The following is a 24,239-nucleotide window of genomic DNA, read 5'->3' as shown; positions in this document are numbered from 1 at the left end:
AGCTACGAGTAATGTAAAGTCGTTGTTATATATTCTCACAGCCTTACGAACTTGTCATACTCTTAACTCAAAGGAAGAAAAAAATAGTCTCTCAAATTTCATCAGTGAGATCGGCAGACACCCTCAGTAAAGATGTACCAAGATATCGAAATGATGGGAACGACCTAGCGAGTTGGCTTGGAGGGAGTACTGGTGATGTACCTCTCTTTTTTATTTATTTTTTATTTTTCTGCTCTTACTTTACCTCCGACTACTTTACAGGATTAAGACTTTAAATCATTAGCTCGGAGTTAATATGTCTAGGGGGCCGAAAGAGTAGTTACTCGCATTTAACTTGCTCTGTCCTCATTTCTTAAGGAATTTGTCTTTATGTGGGAAGAGCTGGTCAGCAGCTCCTCGTAGCAGACAGGAAATTCTCTCAAGTGGTAACAAAGCTAAATGTTCGTTTGTTTATCGAAAAAACATCTATCTAACAATTTAAATACTATTGCACTTGCATTGCCCAAAGCCCCCATGTGATCTTGATGGTTAGTGACTGTCACTATATTCAGATTATGCATATTTGACAAAATCTGACACTGTCCACAAAAATGATCAAAAATGGCTCTGAGCACTATGAGACTTAAAATCTGAGGTCTCCAGTCCCCTAGAACCTAGAACTACTTAAACTTAACTAACCTAAGGACATCACACACATCCATGCCCGAGGCAGGATTCGAACCTGCGACCGTAGCGGTCGCGCGGTTCCAGACTGAAGAGCCTAGAACCACTCAGCCACACCGACCGGTCAAAAACGATCAAAATCTTACTTACCCACGTAAATTTTCTAAGTCAAGAACTGTCCACCACAGAAACTACGTACAAACGGAGGGCGTGTTGGTCTGAGCTCGACGTCTCTTCGAATCACACGCAGTTCTTCGAGTTTAAACTGTGCACACCGTGTACCGCACATACTGATAAGCTACCGCAAACCGCTCTACTATGAATGACACTCTACTGCACCGTTTTCTTTTTCACGTTTCATTTCTTTCAGTTATTGAGCAAGACGGTCTTATCGACAGCTTGACAATGATGTTCTTTGATTATTTATACTTCCCAGTTGGGAATTTATTTGGAGGGGATTGCTTTGGAACAGTTCAGATGTTCGCCTTACATCCAAGCGAGCCCTCCAAAAATTCTGCCCAGAACTGCTGTTGTTATTATTTCCATATCTTGTCTTCTCTCGCGTTCGCACCTCATCATCTCTCATTTTTCCCTCCATCGAGGGTCATCATTGTTGTTTCTGCTGCGACGAACGCTATCGCCTGCACTCGGCGGTTGACCATCTCTGTATGTTTGCCATGCTCATACACTTGGGTTGTGTGCGATCCCTCAGTTTGTGAGAACGCCGGCACCGCATTCACGTGCGAATTGTTTTGTACTGCGCGCAACTCCATCTGTTGCCGGTGCGCCCTCCCGCAGTAAACAACAGGCAGCTTCCATCTCGATTCGGAATTTGGTCTCTGTGCGCCCGCGTCCCAGCGGTCATTTATAGTCGAAAACGGCGGGCGCAGCGATGTCAATGACTATCAAAATCTCTTATTCAAAGTCTCTTATTCAAATTTACTGTGACATGTGACCCGTGTACGGATGCATCTTTTTGCTGCACATCTCGATATGTGATAAAAATCAAAGTCTCCGCCTTTCTGTTGTGTACATAATTCGGCGAAGTCAGCGCGTACACAACTTTCCCGCTAAGCACAACAGCGCAGGCGCAGCGCTCGTCCGTCTCCGCACTACGAGATGGTGCTGCCTTAGAGACGGACCAAATTCTGCTTCCGCCGATCCGCGTATTAATATGTATCGCAGCCAGTGAGATTGCTGCTAACATAGAACCTTTTCTCCTCGCGGATCACACTCGCGCAGTGATACCTGAACGCGCGAGGTATTATCACGAGTGTACAGACCTCCGATTAGTCAGTCTGCATTTGTCTGCACCAGTCTGTACAAGTCTGCATTAGTCTGTACCAGTCTATAGTCAAGTTTCAGTCTGCGCCTCCTGTACATAGCCATGAAGATAAATCTATAGACACTTTGTCAAATATCAGAGATATGTGAGAATAAGATTAATGTGCCAAGACCAAAGGACCTTCAGATTGTCAATTGTGAATAGCATCCAGAATCAAGTTAAGTAATGTATGATTTCATGCTTTCCCGGCGAAATGCTGACATTCTGGAGTAGTCGGGTGTTCTGCCGGATGTTCGTGTCAAACTTGCACAATATTTCGACAGTGTGCCTCACTGTCTTCCTCAGGTGCTTCCTTAACACCCGACTACTCCAAAATGTAAGTTAAGTAATGTTTGTTGTTGTTGTGGTCTTCAGTCCTGAGACTGGTTTGATGCAGCTCTCCATGCTACTCTATACTGTGCAAGTTTCCTCATCTCCCAGAACCCACTGCAACCCACATCCTTCTGAATGTGCTTAGTGTAGTCATCTCTTGGACTCCCTCTATGATTTTTACCATCTACGCTGCCCTCCAATACTAAATTGGTGATCCCTTGATGCCTCAGAACACGTCCTACCAACCGATCCCTTCTTCTCGTCAAGTTGTGCCACAAACTTCTCTTCTCCCCAATCCTATTCAATACTTCCTCATTAGTTATGTGATCTACCCATCTAATCTTCAGCATTCTTCTGTAGCACCACATTTCAAAAGCTTCTATTCTCTTCTTGTCCAAACTATTTATCGTCCATGTTTCACTTCCATACTTGGCTACACTCCATACAAATACTTTCAGAAATGACTTCCTGACTCTTAAATCTATACTCGATGTTAACAAATTTCTCTTCTTCAGAAATGCTTTCCTTTCCATTACCAGTCTACACTTTATAACCTCTCTACTTCGACCATCGTCAGTTATTTTGCTCCCCGAATAGCAAAATTCCTTGACTACTTTAAGTGTCTCATTTCCTAATCTAATTCCCTCAGCATCACCCCACTTAATTCGACTACATTCCATTATCCTCGTTTTGCTTTTGTTGATGTTCATCTTATATCCTCCTTTCAAGACGCTATCCATTCCATTCAAGTCCAAGTCCAAGTCCTTTGCTGTCTCTGACAGAATTACGATGTCATCAGCGAACCTCAAAGTTTTTATTTCTTCTCTATGGATTTTAATACCTACTCCAAGTTTTTCTTTTGTTTCCTTTACTGCTTGCTCAATATACAGATTGAATAACATCGGGGAGAGACTACAACCCTGTCTCACTCCCTTCCCAACCACTGCTTCCCTTTCATGTCTCTCGACTCTTATAACTGACATCTGGTTTCTGTACAAACTGTAAATAGCCTTTCGCTCCCTATATTTTACCCCTGCCACCTTCAGAATTTGAAAGAGAGTATTCTAGTCAACATTGTCAAAAGCTTTCTCTAAGTCTACAAACGCTAGAAACGTAGGTTTGCCCTTCCTTAATCTAGCTTCTAAGATAAGTCGTAGGGTCAGTATTGCCTCACGTGTTCCAACATTTCTACGGAATCCAAACTGATCTTCCCCGAGGTCGGCTTCTACTAGTTTTTCCATTCGTCTGTAAAGAATTCACGTTAGTATTTTGCAGCTGTGACTTATTAAACTGATAGTTCGGTAATTTTCACATCTGTCAACACCTGCTTTCTTTGGGAATGGAATTATTATATTCTTCTTTAAGTCTGAGGGTATTTCGCCTGTCTCATACATCTTGCTCACCAGATGGTAGAGTTTTGTCAGGACTGGCTCTCCCAAGGCCGTCAGTAGTTTCAATGGAATGTTGTCTACTCCGGGGGCCTTGTTTCTACTCAGGTCTTTCAGTGCTCTGTCAAACTCTACACGCAGTATCGTATCTCCCATTTCGTCTTCATCTACATCCTCTTCCATTTCCATAATATTTTCCTCAAGTACATCGCCCTTGTATAGACCCTCTATATACTCCTTCCACCTTTCTGCTTTCCCTTCTTTGCTTAGAACTGGGTTTCCATCTGAGCTCTTGATGTTCATACAAGTGGTTCTCTTATCTCCAAAGGTCTCTTAAATTTTCCTGTAGGCAGTATCTATCTTACCCCTAGTGAGATAAGCCTCTACATCCTTACATTTGTCCTCTAGCCATCCCTGCTTAGCCATTTTGCACTTCCTGTCTATCTCACTTTTGAGACGTTTGTATTCCTTTTTGCCTGCTTCATTTATTGCATTTTTATATTTTCTCCTTTCATCAATTAAATTCAATATTTCTTCAGTTACCCAAGGATTTCTAGCAGCCCTCGTCTTTTTACCTACTTGATCCTCTGCTGCCTTCACTACTTCATCCCTCAGAGCTACCCATTCTTCTTCTACTGTGTTTCTTTCCCCCATTCCTGTCAATTGTTCCCTTATGCTCTCCTTGAAACTCTGTACAACCTCTGGTTCTTTCAGCTTATCCAGATCCCATGTCCTTAAATTCCCACCTTTTTGCAGTTTCTTCAGTTTTAATCTAATGTTTATGCTTGTTATTATTGTAATAAATGTATGTGAAAATTAACAAAATTCTGTTTAACGTTGGTCACCGTCAATCTGCTACTCTGATCGTGCAAGTGGCATTTCTATCATCTGACCTAACGGTAGAAGATAAACACGCCACGATAGGTCCACGAGACATATTGCTGGCACCCGCCTACTTCGCTAGAGCGACAAGTCAAATAATGTGATGGTGTGTGTACCGAAGACCTTACAGTACGCTCACCACACTTTCTTACAAAAGATGGAGTGAGAAATTAAAATTCACAAAAGAAGACAATAAGTTTAACAATTTGCTGCAGCAATGTTGTAGAAAGAAAAAAGATAAAAAAATAAAAAGGCAAAAATAAAATAATAAAAAGGTAAAACTGAAAAAATTAAATACGCCTATGTACTATGTGCATAACAAGTCCTACGCCTGGATAAAATGTGAAGGGATATTCTCATTACAAAACGCCGGCAGACTACCCCTCATACGCAGCAACTATTACCTATTACGTGATACTGAATGTTTTCTGGACGCAATAATACTGCCGAGATTCTCGTGCAAGGCTTTGGATGGCGTCGTTAGCACTCTGCGATATATTGTTAAAGCAAAACAGACGACATCATCGCCTGACGATGACGAGTAGGTTCTTCGTCAGAACATCACAGAATTGTTGTGACATCATCCGATTCAACGGTCTTGAGCCCCGGCAATAGTAATTACCGTTATATATCGATATATTAACAGGGTGTTTGTGATTAAACAGCCTATTTCAAGCTTCAAGGTAACAGGCTACAGTTCCGAAACTAATGATGTACATTGTACGGACTAAAGGAGGAAGAGCATGGGGACCAGATGAATTTTTAGCTCTGTGATGAGGGAGGCTGGAAGCGCGGAGCAACGTAAACTGCGGCCGTGGCTCGTTTTCTCAGCCTGAGGGTCTGTGGCTGCGGCCTTAACGAGCGCCACGATGGCTTTTGAAGCAGTCGCCCAGGGCCGCGCCCTCCTTATTACCCATCCGCTTTTAGGCTGTCCCGTGCTTAAACAGCAATACACTATCGTCGTGTCTGTCATCATACTACACAACAGTCGGACAGTTGAGAGCGTATTTCCTATACGACATTTCTGAGGGGCTGCCGAACCAGGTAAAGAATATTCACAACACATTTGGTTTACGATACCCCACCCGGACAGTCCAGCTTGTTACAGCGTCTCTTCTAGGATTCCGGGAGGCGCGCCAGCCCGGGATCGAATCCGTCCGACGGGTCGGTCTGCCGGCTAACGTGGATGTGGCATTTAGATGATTTCTCACATTCAACTAGGTAAATACCGGGCTGATTCCAGGGTCCTGCCTCAGAGCCACGATGCGCCAGCATTTAGTAAACGATCTCAGAATTGAAGATGTTCTCTACTCTAGACGCAGACAAACGGGTTACATGAACTCCGTCCCGAGGGGACTGTCGCTAACACAATTTCAACCCAAATAACATGGAGGCCAACGGGACAAGGCAAGTATGACGAAGAGAAGAAAATTTGGCCTACGATATTACAAAAGCTATGAAAATGAATGTTTATATTTGAAGAAAGATAGACAATCTTATATTTAGGTGATCCACTGGTTGCATGTATTTGGTGAAGGACATGGTGTTTTACACCACGAGTTGCTCATCAAAAGCATTTATTTGCCAGACCGATTGGGGCTTATAGCCCATCATCGGTGGCGTCTGATACAGAGGATAAACAAATAAATGTACCCCAATCGACTTCGACAGCACAGAACATTTTATATACATTAAAGTCTGATGGTTAAAAATGACATCGATCGGAAAAACTATAGGTATGGTTAGGAACAGGACTCTAATCAGATTTTTAATATTAACGGATATCTATGTTTTCTAGATCCACATAATTTTACGCCATTGTGAAGATTTTATACTTGACGGGGATGTCTTTTGTTGTAGACATGCACAGTATGCAAGTAATCTTACGTTTCTACTGTAATGGGTACAAATTGTTGTGTGTGTTATTGACATCGATATGCGTACATTTATTTATCCTCTGAGTCAGATGATACTGATGATAATCTGGTTGTATACCCGAATACCAGTTTGGCAAATAAATGGTATTGAAGTGCAGCTGATGGTGTACGACAAGATGTCCTATATCAAAAATAAACAAAATATAAAAAGTCCTTACAAAAAAATGGAACGAAGTTAATATCGAATGTGGCTACCCATAATTGTCAAATACTACTGCAGAAACGTGACATAAAAATTGTAAGCGGGCTCAAGAGGCCTACTGGCAGCCCGTTTAATTCCTGAGGAAGAGCTGTTCCGAGGTTCAGAAGAATCCTTGATAGCAGCTAACAGGTTGCAATTTCCCTCTCTGGTGCATCTATAAGATTCAGATATGAAGGCCTGGCTGTTATGAGGAACTCATACATTATAATAGGTCGTTCCTGACTAGCATCATCGTCCATCAAGCGGGTTGAAAACTTCACCTCTGGTTACTATACATTGACTTTAACAGTAATTCCCCGACCAGTAGGGTCTGAAGTTTTGTGTGTTTCCACACGCCACGGCCCCAACACCAACAAACTGGTTTCTTTCTATAACGTTCCCTCCAGATGATTATGTGACGACAATTATTCTGCAAATTAAACCAAAATTAATATTTGAAGGATTATTTTCTCAATTCACTCTTGCTCCAGTCTTGACGCGCCATATTCCCAGGAATCAGAGCCCTCCCTGTAATATCGTTGGATCTGGCATACAAACCAACTGCTCTGACCTTTACCAGAACTGCAGCTCCCGAGCTAAGTGTAAGCACTGTTGACAATTCCGTTACATACATCGCACCACCTTTGTCGCACAGCTAATGCCGGATATTGGAGCTTTTGTGGAGACTCTAACTCGACGTTGTAAAGGCCTACTAGTAACATTTCGCGTGCCACACAATCAACACTTAGAGGTACATTAAACGCTGCAGACTTTGGAGTCTTCTACTACACAAAACTGCATCCAAATGACGTACTTATGGGACTGTGTTGGGATCTTTCTTTCGTATCTATAGTGGAAACACAGCTAAAAAGTTAAGGGATTAGTGCCCTGGTATTTATTATCTCTGAATCACATGCATATTTGATCCAGGAATTACCTCTTTGGTGTGCGGTAATAATATTTATTTTGTAAGTGTGACAATACAGTGTGAATGGTTAGACATCACATTTACAAATGCGCATGCACTCACAGAAGACAAAATGACGACATAAAGTAAGAATTGTGGAATCAATAAGAGCACTTTTATGTCACTACCAAGGGAAGTACCTTAGCTCCAAGGAGCAAAACCGAATAAAACTATTTTAAAATAAGAACTGTTTCTTCTACTACAGATCAAGCTGTAAAACTCTGCATTTGTATAGAATCGATGTTTGAAGATTAACTAATAAAAAGACTATAGTAGAGCAAGTCACTGAAGAAACAATAGCATGTAACTAACAGTTATCATAAGCAGATTCAAAAGAGTGAAAAATTAGGTTATAATGTCAAAAAGCTAAAACTTTGCTTGAACTAAATATGTTATCACATATAGCATTTACGGACACTTTAGATTGCTAACTAGAAGTTGCTATCTTGTCGTACGCTCCTTTCTTACTCATCATCCAAGTGCAAATGTGGACTTTCAATGAGCTGATTAAACCAAAGTAGAACGGAACATTATACGCACTAGATAAGGAAAATATCTGGACATATTACATCCTTTTCGGTGTATCGTACTACAATAGACCAGTATCAAACGACAAGTGATCACATAATCAAATGACAAACAAGAACATCAACATCGTAGTGGTGGTGGTGGTGGTGGTTAGTGTTTAACGTCCCGTCGACAACGAGGTTATTAGAGACGGAGCGCAAGCTCGGGTTAGGGAAGGATTGGGAAGGAAATCGGCCGTGCCCTTTCAAAGGAACCATCGCGGTGTTTGCCTGAAACGATTTAGGGAAATCACGGAAAACCTAAATCAGGATGGCCGGAGACGGGATTGAACCGTCGTCCTCCCGAATGCGAGTCCAGTGTGCTAACCACTGCGCCACCTCGCTCGGTCATCAACATCGTAACCAGATCTTTGCCACCTAGATGTTAACATGGCTCTGTACCTCGGTCCAGAAAATTCGTTGCAGGCAACAGAGCGATGATGGATTACGAAATACCTATGTTACGTAGTCTGCGACGTGTCACTCTGCAACGCAAACATTTTGCAGAGTTCCTACTGACTAAAAGAAAAAAAAAAAACTTACAGGGGGTGACTGTATTCGATTATCTTTCGGGGCAGTACGTTTAATGTAATATCTTGTCGGGAAACACTCTTTAATCATACTATAGCCTGTGTGTCGTAAAAAAGCTTATGATGTACTCTTTAACTAACTGTCTAGTTTTAATCTCACGAATATGGATCTTCCGTTTGCACGTTACTGCTGGTTTTTTTGAATCTTGCAGATTTAACATCTCCTGTGTTTCCAGAAAACAAATACAGGACGTACAGTGAAGGTATCCCTGGTCTCAGAATTAAATATCTCGGGAACTAAGGTCGATAGAAGTGTGCATCAAAAGGTATGCTTATAGGGAAAGTCTTAAGAACTTTTTACAGAAGTTGTACAGAAGTTTCGAATTAGTTCGAAATTTTGCAGTTTGCCTGGGGCCAACATTGCCCGCTAGATCATCAGCCACGCTGCCTGTCCGTTGAAATGTGGTGAAGAGCTTCCGAACGGTTTTCGCATCGGGTTCTTTTTGAACATTAAATCGCGTTTGAAAACTCCACCTTGTTGCCTTAGGACTGTGTTCCACGCTGTGGTATTCCAGTACCAGGAAAAAAAGTTGGTCAATGAAATACTTCATATCAACGTCTTCCTTCGGTGCGCTAACCTACTCTTACGTTTCAACGATGGAACTGTTCGCTCTGAGCTGTGGCGCACTATTCATAGGTAACGTGTACTGCGATTTCAGCCCTATCTGTTAACAACAGTTAGAACTATTTAGAAACCTTTGTATAACGTTTGTATTAAATTCTTACAGCTTTCATAATATACATACCGTTTGTTGCAGTCGTCTAGTTCTTGAGTATTTAATTTTAAAATCAGGGACTCCTTCGCTGGACACCCTGTATAAAGCTTGTTCACTAATCTACCATCCATTAACACGGAAACAGCCACAACTATTGCGTTACTGTGTTGTGTGTGTGTGTGTGTGTGCAGACTGTACCACACTAGCTATTAAATTTTTGCCCCTTTGTATGACAGTTTTCAAGAATGCAACAGGTCCTTTAAAATATTTCTCTGGTCACAATTTCACACACTTTCTTTGCTCACGTTTTCGTCTTTAATAAATGTGTATACTTGCGACAAATGTATCTGTTCTCTGCATAACAACATGATCACATTCAGTGTGCGTATAAACCATGTCTGTTCCATGGAATTTCTAGTGAACTGTGCTGTGTCTGTGACTTGTTTCCACGATATTTGGCGCACAGTCTTCCTGTCATCTTCAGGTGTATACTGACGATACTACACTCAGCTCTCCTATTTGAAACACTGATGGCATGATGGCACATGCGTGGTGTACCCAGTTCTGACTGTGCATGGGTTGCTCGAGCGAATGCGCTTCTGCTGAAAGCAGTGTTCTGCTCGGAGCGCCCTCTGTGGTGAAAGCTCACCTCATCTATGTCAGATCGATCCTCTTCACACGGTATAATTACAGAATGAGCTCTGGTACGCAGAGCTCGAAGTTTCATATGACTGTAGACGAGATGTGGCTCAAATTCAAAGATATAGTAGCAACAGCAATTGAGATATTCATACCTCATAAATTGGTAAGAGATGGAACGGATCCCCCGTGGTACACAAAAAAGGTCCGAACGCTGTTGCAGAGGCAACGGAAAAAGCATGCGAAGTTCAGAAGAACGCGAAATCCTGAAGATGCGCTAAAATTTACAGACGCGCGAAATTTGGCACGTACTTCGATGCGAGATGCCTTTAATAGGTTCCACAACGAAACATTGTCTCGAAATTTGGTAGAAAATCCGAAGAAATTCTGGTCGTATGTAAAGTACACAAGCGGCAAGACGCAGTCAATACCTTCGCTGCGCAGTGCCGATGGTACTGTTATCGACGACTGTGCCGCTAAAGCGGAGTTATTGAACGCAGTTTTCCGAAATTCCTTCACCAGGGAAGACGAATGGAATATTCCAGAATTTGAAACACGAACATCTGCTAGCATGAGTTTCATAGAAGTAGATACCTTAGGGGTTGCGAAGCAACTCAAATCGCTTGATACGGGCAAGTCTTCAGGTCCAGATTGTATACCGATTAGGTTCCTTTCAGATTACGCTGATACTATAGCTCCCTACTTAGCACTCATATACAACCGCTCGCTCACCGATAGATCTGTACCTACAGATTGGAAAATTGCGCAGGTCGCACCAGTGTTGAAGAAGGGTAGTAGGAGTAATCCATTTAACTACAGACCTATATCATTGACGTCGGTTTGCAGTAGGGTTTTGGAGCATATACTGTATTCAAACATTATGAATCACCTCGAAGAGAACGATCTATTGACACGTAATCAGCATGGCTTCAGAAAACATCGCTCTTGTGCAACGCAGCTAGCTCTTTATTCGCACGAAGTAATGGCCGCTATCGACAGGGGATCTCAAGTTGATTCCGTATTTCTAGATTTCCGGAAAGCTTTTCACACCGTTCCTCACAAGCGACTTCTAATCAAGCTGCGGAGCTATGGGGTATCGTCTCAGTTGTGCGACTGGATTCGTGATTTCCTGTCAGGAAGGTCGCAGTTCGTAGTAATAGACGGCAAATCATCGAGTAAAACTGAAGTGATATCAGGTGTTCCCCAGGGAAGCGTCCTGGGACCTCTACTGTTCCTGATCTATATAAATGATCTGGGTGACAATCTGAGCAGTTCTCTTAGGTTGTTCGCAGATGATGCTGTAATTTACCGTCTAGTAAGGTCATCCGAAGACCAGTATCAGCTGCAAAGCGATTTAGAAAAGATTGCTGTATGGTGTGGCAGGTGGCAGTTGACGCTAAATAACGAAAAGTGTGAGATGATCCACATGAGTTCCAAAAGAAATCCGTTGGAATTCGATAACTCGATAAATAGTACAATTCTCAAGGCTGTCAATTCAACTAAGTACCTGGGTGTTAAAATTACGAACAACTTCATTTGGAAGGACCACATAGATAATATTGTCGGGAAGGCGAGCCAAAGGTTGCGTTTCATTGGCAGGACACTTAGAAGATGCAACAAGTCCACTAAAGAGACAGCTTACACTACACTCGTTCGTCCTCTGTTAGAATATTGCTGCGCGGTGTGGGATCCTTACCAGGTGGGATTGACGGAGGACATCGAGAGGGTGCAAAGAAGGGCAGCTCGTTTTGTATTATCGCGTTATAGAGGAGAGAGTGTGGCAGATATGATACACGAGTTGGGATGGAAGTCATTACAGCATAGACGTTTTCCGTCGCGGCGAGAGCTTTTTACGAAATTTCAGTCACCAACTTTCTCTTCCGAATGCGAAAATATTTTGTTGAGCCCAACCTACATAGGTAGGAATGATCATCAAAATAAAATAAGAGAAATCAGAGCTCGAACAGAAAGGTTTAGGTGTTCGTTTTTCCCGCTCGCTGTTCGGGAGTGGAATAGTAGAGAGATAGTATGATTGTGGTTCGATGATCCCTCTGCCAAGCACTTAAATGTGAATTGCAGAGTAGTCATGTAGATGTAGATGTAGATGTAGATGACAGGACTCCATACAGCACCTAACTGTAGGCCACTGTCCCGACTGAAAAAGCCGTCACACAGTCGCATTTTCACTGACTCATTGATAAAGGAGCTCCAAAAATTTAAAATACGGGCCACAATTTTCATTTAATTGTATTTAATCGAGTGGCCAGTAGAAATGCCGTGTTCGGTGATATTGTACTTGCTGGCTTAGAGGAGATAGTGTCCTTGGGGTTTACCCTACATGATATTTGCTGCAGTCTCACTGAGTCATATAAATATCAGGTTCCCGCATCTCGAAGTCGTCTTTAATTGAGCCCAAATGTGCTGCGACTTTTGATGGAGGACGAAAGAACACTTTAACATTATGCTTCTTAACACTCTGCCTAATTTCATGTACAAGAAAAGTTAAGCATCCAGAAGGGGGTGAAACTTTACAAAGACAGACTTCCATGCAACAACGAAGGGTCAACAGGTCAGCCTACACGCGAAGTGAATCTGCCAGAAATTTCTAACGGCCGGATGCATAGTTCGTTAACAATGCGGAACTATTTCATGTCGTCATAACGGAGAAAATAGCGCCGAGTGCATTATAACTGTGCTATAGGATACAAGGCGCTCTCCACTGTCTCCCCAGTACTATGTTTCTGAAAGAGTTCCTGAAAGTCCCTCCATAGTTTCTTTCAGCGTGTGTTTCAGAAATCGAGACGCAGTCGCCGCTACGGGTCCAGTCATCGCAGCTCACATGAGCGAAGAGAATCCGCCGCTCTTCGACAGTTCAGCATCAGCTGGACTTAGTCTCAGAGCAGGACTGCAACAGGCTAGAAATACTGCACAACGATATCTTGAAATTGAGTATTTGTGTGCCACTGGATAAATGTGTGTTTCCGAAATAGAACTGCAGTCATTTCAGTACCTGTGCTTATAAGTACGGGTGCCTGATGTTTGGTTGCGAGTAGGGCCCCTGTATACACGGACGTCAGTGGCATCTCAGCGTTGTTAAACATCCTACGTTGGCGACGAAGTGTACCTGCTACAGAGAAGGTATACTGTGTTATTTCTTCTTCTTCTTATTCTTCTTATTCAGCCTATTTCAGTCCATTGCCGGATATAGACCTCTGCATGTTTTCATTTCCTTCGATTCTGAGCCACCTGGTACCATCGTGTTCCAGCCACCAGCTTCACATCATCAAGCCATCTCCCTTGAGGTTCTAGAGGTGCACCTACTGTGATCTTGTCGAACCTACGTGTCCGATCCATTGACACTGCAGACTTGCAATCCTCTCAAATACATCTGTTATCTTTGTTCTCTCTCTAATTTCCTCCGAGCGAATCATAGCTCTGTGGCCGCCTCCTAGCATACGTCGTTCCATGGCTCGTTGTGTGAGCTTTAGCCTACAAGCACTTGCGTTAGTCAGAGTCATAGTTTCCAGGTCGTAGGTTGTAAATGGTAGAAAGCGCATATATATATTTTATAGACTTTAGCTTTCAAGTTATCTGAGACATCCTTGATGGTCTTGATAAATCTTTGTTTCTGGAACGCTGCCCTGCTCTGTCCTATTTTGTGAGTAATTTCAGCATTTTGACTGTTTTTTCCTTGTTTAATTTTGTAGTCAGTGTAGATCTATTCATCAACAGCTTCTGTAGACGGTTTTCCGAGTGAAAGTGGTTGGTTGTCTGGGCTTAGTATTTATGTATTATTGATGTTTATTTCAAAGCCAATCTTTGCAGAGGCTGGTTTTAGTTATGGGCTTATAAAATCGAGTGAGATTTGCTAGGAACTTGGCAGTATGAGACCACTTATCAGTCTGACGTTGCACCTCCTCTGGCCTTGATGCAAGCAGTGATTCGATTGGAAAGTGTGTCATAAAGCCGTTGTATTCTATCCTAATGCAAGTTGGCCCACAACTGTTGTAACTACTCCTTAATATACAAGATTTTGGCACTGGGAATGAGTTGACATCCGAGATGTGTTCGATTGGAGACAGATCTTGAATTCTTGCTGGCCATGCGGCTACCTTAATCCGACATAGACAGTTCACAGAAACACGCACCATGTGTGGACGAGCATTGTCCTGTTGAAAAATGATTGTCACAAGAAAGATAGCACATGAGGACGAAGGATGTTCGTGACATACTGTTGTTCCTCAGCGTTCCCCCAATCACTACCAGAAGTGACCTGAACCTATACCCAATGACTGTGCACACCACGATATCAAGGGAAACACTGGTGTGCCTCTCCAAAACACTGGAAGAATGGAACCTCTCCCCAATTCGCTATGGGTGTGTCCACTTATTGCCAAGTTTGTTTCGAGTACGCTGGAGACGTTTCGCTGGGAAGCCCTCACACATCGTCCATACAGTTCCAATCTCTCCCCATGCGATTTCTATATTTCTGGAGTACAGTCTTATTTCCGTAGACAACCACAAACACTTTTTCCATGAAGGTATTAACCATTTGTTGCACAATGGGCTAAATGAATTGACAGTTACGGAAATTACTTCTGAAATAATAAACAGTTTACTTACTTTTTTCTTTTTGTTTCGTTTTCATTTGGCTGCATGGTCTATATGAGTGGGCTTTCGAAATACTGAATGTCCAAATGCGTCATCGCTCCTATGTCTCATTATGACGCCAAAAAACCGCAAACACTATTCTTTCTTCGTCTTCATTGTATTTTTTCGTGTGTGAAATTAAGACGTGGGAGGAACTCTCTGAGATTGTCTAAACCATGAGGACAAACCTTAACAGTATCGCCAAAATATTGTTGGTTTTAAAATCACTGCGTCGAACGCACGCTGCTCAGAATCTTGCATGAAAAGGTTGGTCACAAGGAGAGACAAAGGACACCGGATAGCGATCCCGTCACATTGCTACAAATACTTCTTGTTAAATTCTACTCTGAAGCCACTAACGAAATGCAAAGAAGCTTCAAAATTGTGCAGAGTATCTGCTGTACTAGTGCCCAGAGTCTACCTTAAATCTCTTAAACTGCCTCTTTACAGACTCGTTTAAAATCTTCAACTTTGGTGTTTTGTTTCAATTGAGTTGACCTCGGTCTTGCCTTTTGCTCATGACATAATCTAAAATTAGCTCTCAGTTCGATTTCGAACTAATACAGCTACATCGTTTTATTTTTTTCTTATAAAAATCGTTATCGCGGTTGTAAAAACGCTCATAAGTATTTATCAGTGTTCGGTCATAAGTACCTCGTAACATACGTGGTACCGATGCTTCTGCGAGAGAAGGTGTTGACTTGTAGTTGCTTCATTTGTTCCGTATGTCATTTCAGAACTGTTGCATCTCACTTATCCACGTGCAATTCCTTCTCTGCCGTATTTATATTAAGGCCACATAGTATTCGGGCATTATGATTTAGTGAACAAGAAAAGAAAATGGCCCATCCTCCATCCAATTACATATTCACTATCCAGTATGTAAAGTCGACAGAATTTTCGCGCAGCACCTTAACAATGTTTACAGGATGGACTGGCTTTTGCCTAGTCATGACTGTATTACAACGTGCGGATCTCTACCAACTACAGCAACAGTATCCTTTGTACTGTGCGTACAGCTGTTACGTAGCGAAGATAGTAACCCAACTTTCATCTCCCCATCATTGAACGATATAACGAAATATAACTAAAAAAATAATAAAGCACGCAGTAAATATTAGACTACTACTCGTTTTTTTTATTTGTTAAAAACGAACTGCCACAACTAGCATCAGAATTGCAATATTTAAAAAAATTTTTTTGAGGCAAGCTATACCTACAGATGTTGGAAGAAAAAGAGCTAATTGGACCAGAACAATGTGAAATGTGGAGAATAGGTCTGTATTGGTTAATCTGTTCACCCTGAGACAAATAACTGAGAAGGTGGGAGAATTTAATGTAAATGGAAAAATACTGGTTGTAGAATTCTAAGAGGCCTGTGGCAGAATACACAGACAGACACTACTGAATACTATCTAAGGAAATAAAACGACGAACCACTTCGACTCGAGATCTTTGAGTTTGCAGTACTGACAATGATTTTTTTAAACTTTTGACAGTTTTTATTTTGGTGTGCAGGAGTACAAACTTGATTAAAGTAATATTAAGATTATGGAATCTAAACACAAGTCTGGGGTAGTGAAGGGAAAAGAAAAAAGAGAAAGAGGAGAAAGGGAAGAAGGTCAGACAAGTTTATTCAGCCTCTGATTTGTTTCAACCTCAATTTACAATGATGACCAACAAGACAAATCCAGTCACCTGATGCTCCAGCTGCAGCAGTGGAAAGATAAATCTCCTATGTGACTCTGGAATAATGACTATTTATTAATTTGGCAGTTCATATAAATTTAGCTCTCCGAGCGCACCGTTGCTCGTAAGTTCCATTTATGCCATCGGGTACACAGTTTGATACGTTTGCAGTGTTCAACAGCAACGCAGAAAACAGCAGTCATTCAACTGATATTCATGCTTCCTTTGAATTTAATGACAGCTGTGCTGAAGTTAAACAACTGAAAAATGATGAAGATAAATCAGTTTTTACTGTCTGGTGGCTGCAATTTGGGCCCTGCCTCTGATCCAGTATTTACCGGTAGATATCGGAAGCTGTTGTCGTCGTAACAACTGCTAACGTATGCAAATTAACAGTGGATGGCGCTGTGTTACCAGTGTATTGATTCATTGTTCTGTGATTGGCGGTGAGTGACCATGAAACATTGTTACTTCCATGCGTCATTTCTATCGTAGCAAATTATCGGTATGTCGCGAAGTTGCCAGTCTGCACGGCACTGTGTCTCCGCACCGTTCCCCATCGCGTAGCCGTCTTTTGCTGGGCAAATAGTATCATTTTTTGAGTTTTCTTGAGGCATAGCAATGTGTTGCGTATGGAACGAAGTGCTAAGCACCATTGCCGCCGCGGGAAGTGGAATGTTGCGCGGGAAGATCTCACGCGGTGCTGAAAACATTTTCAGCTCGCGCTACTTTTTGAGCACTTGCCGTGATCGAAACGCTGCACGGAAGTAACAAGCTTTCGTGAATGAGCATGGCAGTTACGTTCATGTTCACATGTTATACTCGGTTGTAGCAGTGAATATGAAATGAATTTTAAACCATTGCTCAAGGTCAAACAATAAGCGGTTCGCTGCGAAGAGGCAGCTATAGTGCCACACAGTGTTAGATTGTACTGACTGGCAGTTGTGATGAAATTGCTACAGTTGTTGCATCTAAACTGAAAAAAAATTTCAAAAATTACTGCTACCAAAGCTGGACAAAAATACCAGATATAGCATTTTGTGTCAGATCTCATACTCTGAGGTAAAAAATATCCATGAAGGGGATGAATAGGTTTTAACAGCCAAACAATCTTTCCCATTTCAAGTGAACTCTGATCTCGTCAGATGATGCTGAACGCAGCTTCTCGATGTATAAAATCTTCTTCGATAATAACCGATGATCTTCCACGTGCGACGATTTGACAATGGCATTACAATTCAACTCAGACCAAAACTTTGCTAATAGTATTGAAGGCCTTTATTGTTTCAATTTTAAGTTTATTCTTAAGGTCTTAATTTATGATGCATTTTTCAAACGTTTTAATATAAGATAATTTTCTTCATTTTCTAAAGAATTTTCTTAAGATATAGATTTCTACTGTTTTACGTATTTTTTAAACTCTTTTAGAGCATCAAGATTAGGGCTCTAGTTATAAGTGTTCCCAACGGTTTGATGCTCGAACTTCAAGCACTTTAAATTCTGTAACTATGGAAGCAGAAAAGGTAGTAAGTAAAACGTCCCTCACCCAACCATCCAAAGCATTTTCCAGTGGATGTTAATTCCCGTGCATTTCCTATAGCTCCACCTCAGTGTAAATTTCCGAAAAATGAATGTGTGTCCTATGAATGGTTATTTTGGAGTGAAACTCAACAAGGATTATTTTGTTTCCCTTGCCATTTTTTCTACTTAGGCTGAAACAGTTCGTTCATACTTCTTTTCAAAATCAGGATAATCATATTAATTAAAATGGAAAAAATTATATGACAGGATCCCAGACTCTCAATCTAGCACTGTTCATAAAGAATGGTACTTGAAATGGTGAAACTCTGAAATTCAGTTAAAATGCTCTGCTAATGCATTCCAAAGAATCGAGAAAGAGATTGAAAATGAAGCTTATGTTTGGGTACAGATACTAAGACGATTACTTGAAGTAGATTTATTTCTTGGCCAAAGAAGCTTGGTTTTCAGAGATTCACTGAAAACTGGAGAGCCAAATGATGGAAATTTTCTTGTAATATTAGAGCTCTTGAATCATTACGATCCAGTTCTTGCAAAACAGGCTAGCAGGGTCAGAGATGGACATGAAGCTGGAGAGCATTTACAAGTGCATCAGCTGTCCAGTGGTATTTAGAATGAATTTATTTCTGGTAGTGCCCATCCTGTCGGGAGTGCCATCTTGGAACAGGGAGAAAATGCGAGGTATTATTAAATTATTGTTGATGCAACTCTTGATTAAAATCATATTAAGAAGACAACATTCATTCTGCGTTTTATTTAATTCAATAAAGAAATTGATAAACATGACATTAATAAACGGTTTTCTAAATTCTTAGATTTTAATCAGAATATAATAGTTACTACTGCACATTTAATTCGATAAACACGTGTGACACACTTAGTTCCTATCAGTGAGTGCCGCGGACCAGGTTATGGCAGCGGAAGTAATGTGAATGGGGCCTATGAAGGAGCTCAGATACATTTTATTCAGTGAAATTCTCTTGCAATGTTTTCTCCGCGTGGTTGACGTAGCCGCAAAGGATGTGGAGTAACATGGCAGCTCAGAGTCATAAAGCCGATACTTTTTTCGAAGTGAATGAACAACTGTTCAGTTGCAGTCCACAGCGATGGCAACTTCTGAGACACTGTATTAGAAGTTTTTTATATTTCATGTCTGACACTCACTGACGTGCTCGAGTTGATGATGTAAGACGAATTGTAGCTCTCTTGGAAAAGATGGTCGTTGCTTTTAAAGCTCTCAGTAAGTTAAATTTGGCACTTGAAACAAGTTCTGTGGATGGGGCTTATTGATTATGTGAGATCTTTCAAGTGTTTAACAATGGCATCAGTCTGGCTCAAGTTGTTGGTTTCAAGTGAGCACAGAAGCGAATTACTATAATTTTGAAATATTATCATTGTTGTTGAGGTAACGACCACTGAGAGCCTTTTAAATGACTTAAAATATCTTCGTGAAAATCGGGACACCATTCACTATGAATCCAAAGTTGTTGCCAGTGACATTAATATCGACCCTGAATATCCGGACGCACACAGTAACAAAAGGAAATCAGGAACGAACTGATAGATGTGAATTCAGAAGGTGTATTAAAATGGTTCAAATGGATCTGAGCACTATGGGACTTAACATCTGAGGTCATCAGTCCCCTAGACTTAGAACTACTTAAGCGTAACTAACCTAAGGACATCACACACATCGATGCCCGAGGCAGGATTCGAACCTGCGACCGTAGCAGCAGCGCGGTTCCGGACTGAAGCGCCTAGAACCGCTCGACCACAGCGGCCTTCAAGGTGTATTCAAGATAAATGTTTTTAGGTCATTATTGACAATCTAGCGTCTAACTAGAAAACCCAGTACGAAGAAATGAAGATTTTAGATGATGTATTTGGGCTTGTATGGAAATACTCGAAGATGACTGACGAACGGGTCGCTGAAGCATGTCAGTTACGAGGGCTATTCGGAAAGTAAGATCCGATCAGTCGCGAAGCGTAAACCACTGTGAAAATCAAAAATGTTTCATTTACCAGTTAGCCACATCTTCCAGCCACTTCTGTATATAATCATCTCTCCAACTTTGACATTTGTCGTAGCGTTGTACCAACTTTTCAATACCCTCGTCATAGAAGGCAGCCGCCTGCGCTTTCCGCCAATTCTCGAATCTGACTTACAGCTCCTTGTCTGTACAAAAACGTTGTCTTCATAGCCAGCAATTCATGTGAGCAGAGATACAGTGGGAGTCAATTATGAGCTGTACTGTGAGTGATCAAACACTTGCCATCTAAAACGCTAGATGAGTATCTTCAGTGCCCCTGCAGAGTGTGGTCGAGAATTGTAAAGAAGAAGGAAACGTGTGACAGATATGTTGTGTGGGCTGCATGATACCAGGCGAAATCTCTAGCCAGGTCCACATAATTGGCGGTATACACTATTTTCTAGGCATCTTTACGTACTCGCCATACGATCAGAACTGAAAACAGCGACGTGACACGATCGACGGGCATACCAGGAATATGCCCAACACAGAAAAGGGAGGTAATGACAGTGGCACGTAAAGTGCCCTCCGCCACACACCTTTGGGTGGCTTGCGGAGTATGAATGTAGATGTAGATGTAGATATGTAACAACCTTCATCGGATTTTCACAGTGATTTCCATTTCGTGGCCGATCGGAATTCGTATTTATCAATGAATGTCATAATGATGTCGCAACAGAATTAGAAAGAGAAATTAAATATCTGAAAACAATTTATACCTCAAACTTTGGATACGTTACTCTGGAATTATTAGAACTCTTGAACAAGGTGTACACTCTTAAATTTCAAGCCTGTTTCCAGATGTATGTGTAGTTGTGGTCTTCTTTTGCACTCTTCTAGTGAGTGTAGCTGAAAGAGGAAGATCATTCTGCACTCTGGCTAGTGTTAAGAACTGTCTGTATCAACAACACATCGATAACGTCTCACCGATTTGTAGACCTTGGCAATTGTATCTAATTTAGCTGGACAACTAGGCATCGATAATGTGATTCAAACATTTGCTGAACAAACGGGTCGCAAGGCGCCACTGACAGTGTTAAAGGCAAATACAGGTATGTTATAATATACTACTCGATGCGTGGCTTACAGCAGTTTACATTCGACCGTGCTGCTGTGTGTTTACTGAAATGTGTGGGTACACCAGGGAACGTGAGTGGCCAAGGGGAATACTCCTTATCGCAGCGTCATCTCCACCAGACATTCGTCATTGTGCAAATCTCTATAATTCTTAGCCTAATGTTTTAAAGTAATGTCAAAGTAAATGAAATCAATATACAAAACAAAATTAAATGGAGCGTACATACATTTTACAATAATTCATTACTGAGTAGCATTTGAAGTCGAATTTGCAATTTCATCAGTCATATCAGTTTTCTCTCTTGCCGTGTAGGTCTTGGTCGAGCATCATCCAGTTTCCTAGGTGTGGTGGTCTTGGGTTCCTGATAACTATCTGCATCACTACTTCCCAAATCAATATTAATTTCCATTTCTTTTCGGTTTCCATGGAAGCGTCAAAGCGTTGATGTTTTTTCTCAGCATATTTAACTTCTGCACATTCGCTCATGTGTCACGCGATTGGTACGTTACTTCTTTCAAAGCTACAGTGGGAAAATAGGGACATGACGAGATTTGTTTAAGCACCTGCCACCGGGCTAACGTGTATGCTCACAGCTGGTTTATGACCATTGTTTTACTTTATTTCATTCCAAATGCTTTTGATTGTAATAGAACGTTATACAACGTGTATCGTATTAAATATTCCCAGTTTTTGGAAATAATATATGGCGTGAAATCGAACATTTCTCTTAATAAAGCAATGTCCAGAAATGCGTCGTTTTGAACTTATGCTGGAACGTATAAAACTGTACATTGCGATAGAACTGCTGGACAGACTTCAATGTGAAACGAGTGTGAAATTTAAAGCACGATCTTGGCGATGGCGTTTCACGAAAGTGTGCTATAAACTTTTTTCTTTGTACGAAATTGTTCTAAGTGTAATGAAAATTGCCAATATATTTATAAATGTTATTTAAATTTGTAGCTAACGCAGTCTACTCTAATCCTGGGTGAAAATGTATGGGAAAATCGAAAATGTGAATCCATACAATGTGCTCCGAAGAAATCGCCTACTGGAAGCAGGAAATTTAAATTCATTGTCAGTTCTGTAACCATGAAGCCTGTCATTCCACACTGTCGTGGAAAAACAATGTTATGAATTTTTACACCCGAAACTATGTAAACAAATTTCACAGAAGATATTCTGTGACTTATAATAACAAACTAGCTTCTGCAGTTCATTACTTCCATTGTAAGAATACCAGCTGAAACAAAACTATCAAAACTCCGAATGATAAGCGCTGGCTTTGGATAGAGAACGAAGCATTTAAAGACACTGTATTACTGATAAGTAATCAGATACATCTGTATATAAAATATCCGCCCTGCGTGGGGACAGTTCGCCTGATTTTTTCAGTAGCAGTCTGCTTTCTAGACACAATATAGTGACACGTTACAGCCTGTATAATTTCCTCGATCGTTCACAGGCTCTGTAACACAAGAATCCGAACATTTGCCCGTTAATAGTGGCTCGACTTTACACATGCTTATACTACTGCATGCTCTGATTGAGTCTATTACACGATAAAAACAATTAGCTCGCGCGAATTCCGCCAGCATTATCTCGTGGAACATATAATACCATAGTATAAATTGCATTTGTGAACATATGTTTACTGTTTTATAAACAGTATTTATTCCATATTTCATCCTAATAAGTGTTTTTGTGTAGTTTCAGTGATCCCCTACTTATGCTATGTTTAAATCACGTTAAGTACCCCGTCTTGAGGCCACAAGTGGCCCATCGGGACCATCCGACCGCCGTGTCATCCTCAGATGAGGCTGCGGATAGTAGGGGTGTGTGGTCAGCACACCGCTCTCCCGGTCGTTATGATGGTTTTCTGCGACCGGAGCCGCTACTATTCGACCGAGTAGCTCCCCAGTTGGCATCACGAGGCTGAGTGCACCCCGAAAAGTGGCAACAGAGCATGGCGGCCCAGACGGTCACTTATCCCAGTGCTGACCACGCCCAGCAGTGCTTAACTTCGATGATCTGACGCGAACCGATGTATCCACTGCTGCAAGGCCGTTGCCAAATCACGTCAAAACTTCTTTAAAATAATAAAATTGGATTGCTGTATTTGGAGATGGGGCCCAATCGCACATCCAGTCTGGGACCCAATGCTGGCTCTCAGCAGCCCTGGATAGATGCGTACTTTTTGTTGAACCATTGCGCCTTCCAGAATGACACGGTCATCCAGTGAATTTTACGAAAATATTCACTCGTCCGATCTGGACCCTTACGACGATTGTTGCACCGTGTTGGCTTTCAGACGTTTCACGCCATACACGCCATTGGCCACGTGTTCGACGGAGCATAAAACGTGATTCATCCAAAAAGGCCACCAGTGATCACTCAGCGGAAGTGAAACTGCGATATTGGTAAGCAAATCCCAACCTTCGTCGCCGATGAACAGCAGTCAGTATGAGTTCGTGAACCAGGTGCCTTCTGCGGAGGCCCATACGCGGCAACGTTTGCTGAACGGTGGTTGAGAAGACACTGTTGGTAGCCTCTTGATTCGTCTGGGCGGTCTGCAGCACGTCTGTTCGTCCGTACACATCTCCGCAGCCGTATTACACCCCTAGCATCTATACTTCGTGATGCAGCATAGTTGCCTCGTCGTCGGTTTTAGATATCACCTCTTTGCCCAGCGCCGTATATTTTAATCATGGCGGCATACAGACAATTTACAAGCTTAGTTATTTCGGAAATGCTTACAACCTTGGCCCGAAAGCCAGTAATCATGCCATTTTGGGCAGCAGATAAATCGCTCTGTTTCTGCATTTCGACGATGACTGCACTGTTTTCCGTATTCCCTCGTCACGAATTGTGTACCTGGCACTGATACTGTTGCCACCTGACTTCTATGAGTGGTAATTGCACACTGACGTCGAACGTAAGCGGTGGTAACATTAATGTGACTGGACTGTGTAGTTCCCAAGTGGACACCCATCGGTCAAACGTGAACATGAATAAACAAATAGTCTCATTCAACAGGTAGTACTTCAAGACAATCGTCGGAGAGTAT

General features: G+C 41.7%; 1 protein-coding gene across 1 annotated transcript in view; it reads right to left on the bottom strand.

The window, feature by feature from the left end:
* Nucleotides 1–24,239, bottom strand: part of LOC126299196 (uncharacterized) — a 337,615-nt gene that overhangs the window by 27,324 nt on the left and 286,052 nt on the right. The gene's annotated exons all lie outside the window — the stretch shown is intronic.

The sequence above is a fragment of the Schistocerca gregaria genome, chromosome X (assembly GCF_023897955.1).
Source record: "Schistocerca gregaria isolate iqSchGreg1 chromosome X, iqSchGreg1.2, whole genome shotgun sequence".
NCBI classification, from domain to species: Eukaryota; Metazoa; Arthropoda; class Insecta; order Orthoptera; family Acrididae; genus Schistocerca; species Schistocerca gregaria.
The sequence above is the reverse complement of the archived record's forward strand: the minus strand, read 5'-3'. Positions and strand labels throughout refer to the sequence as shown.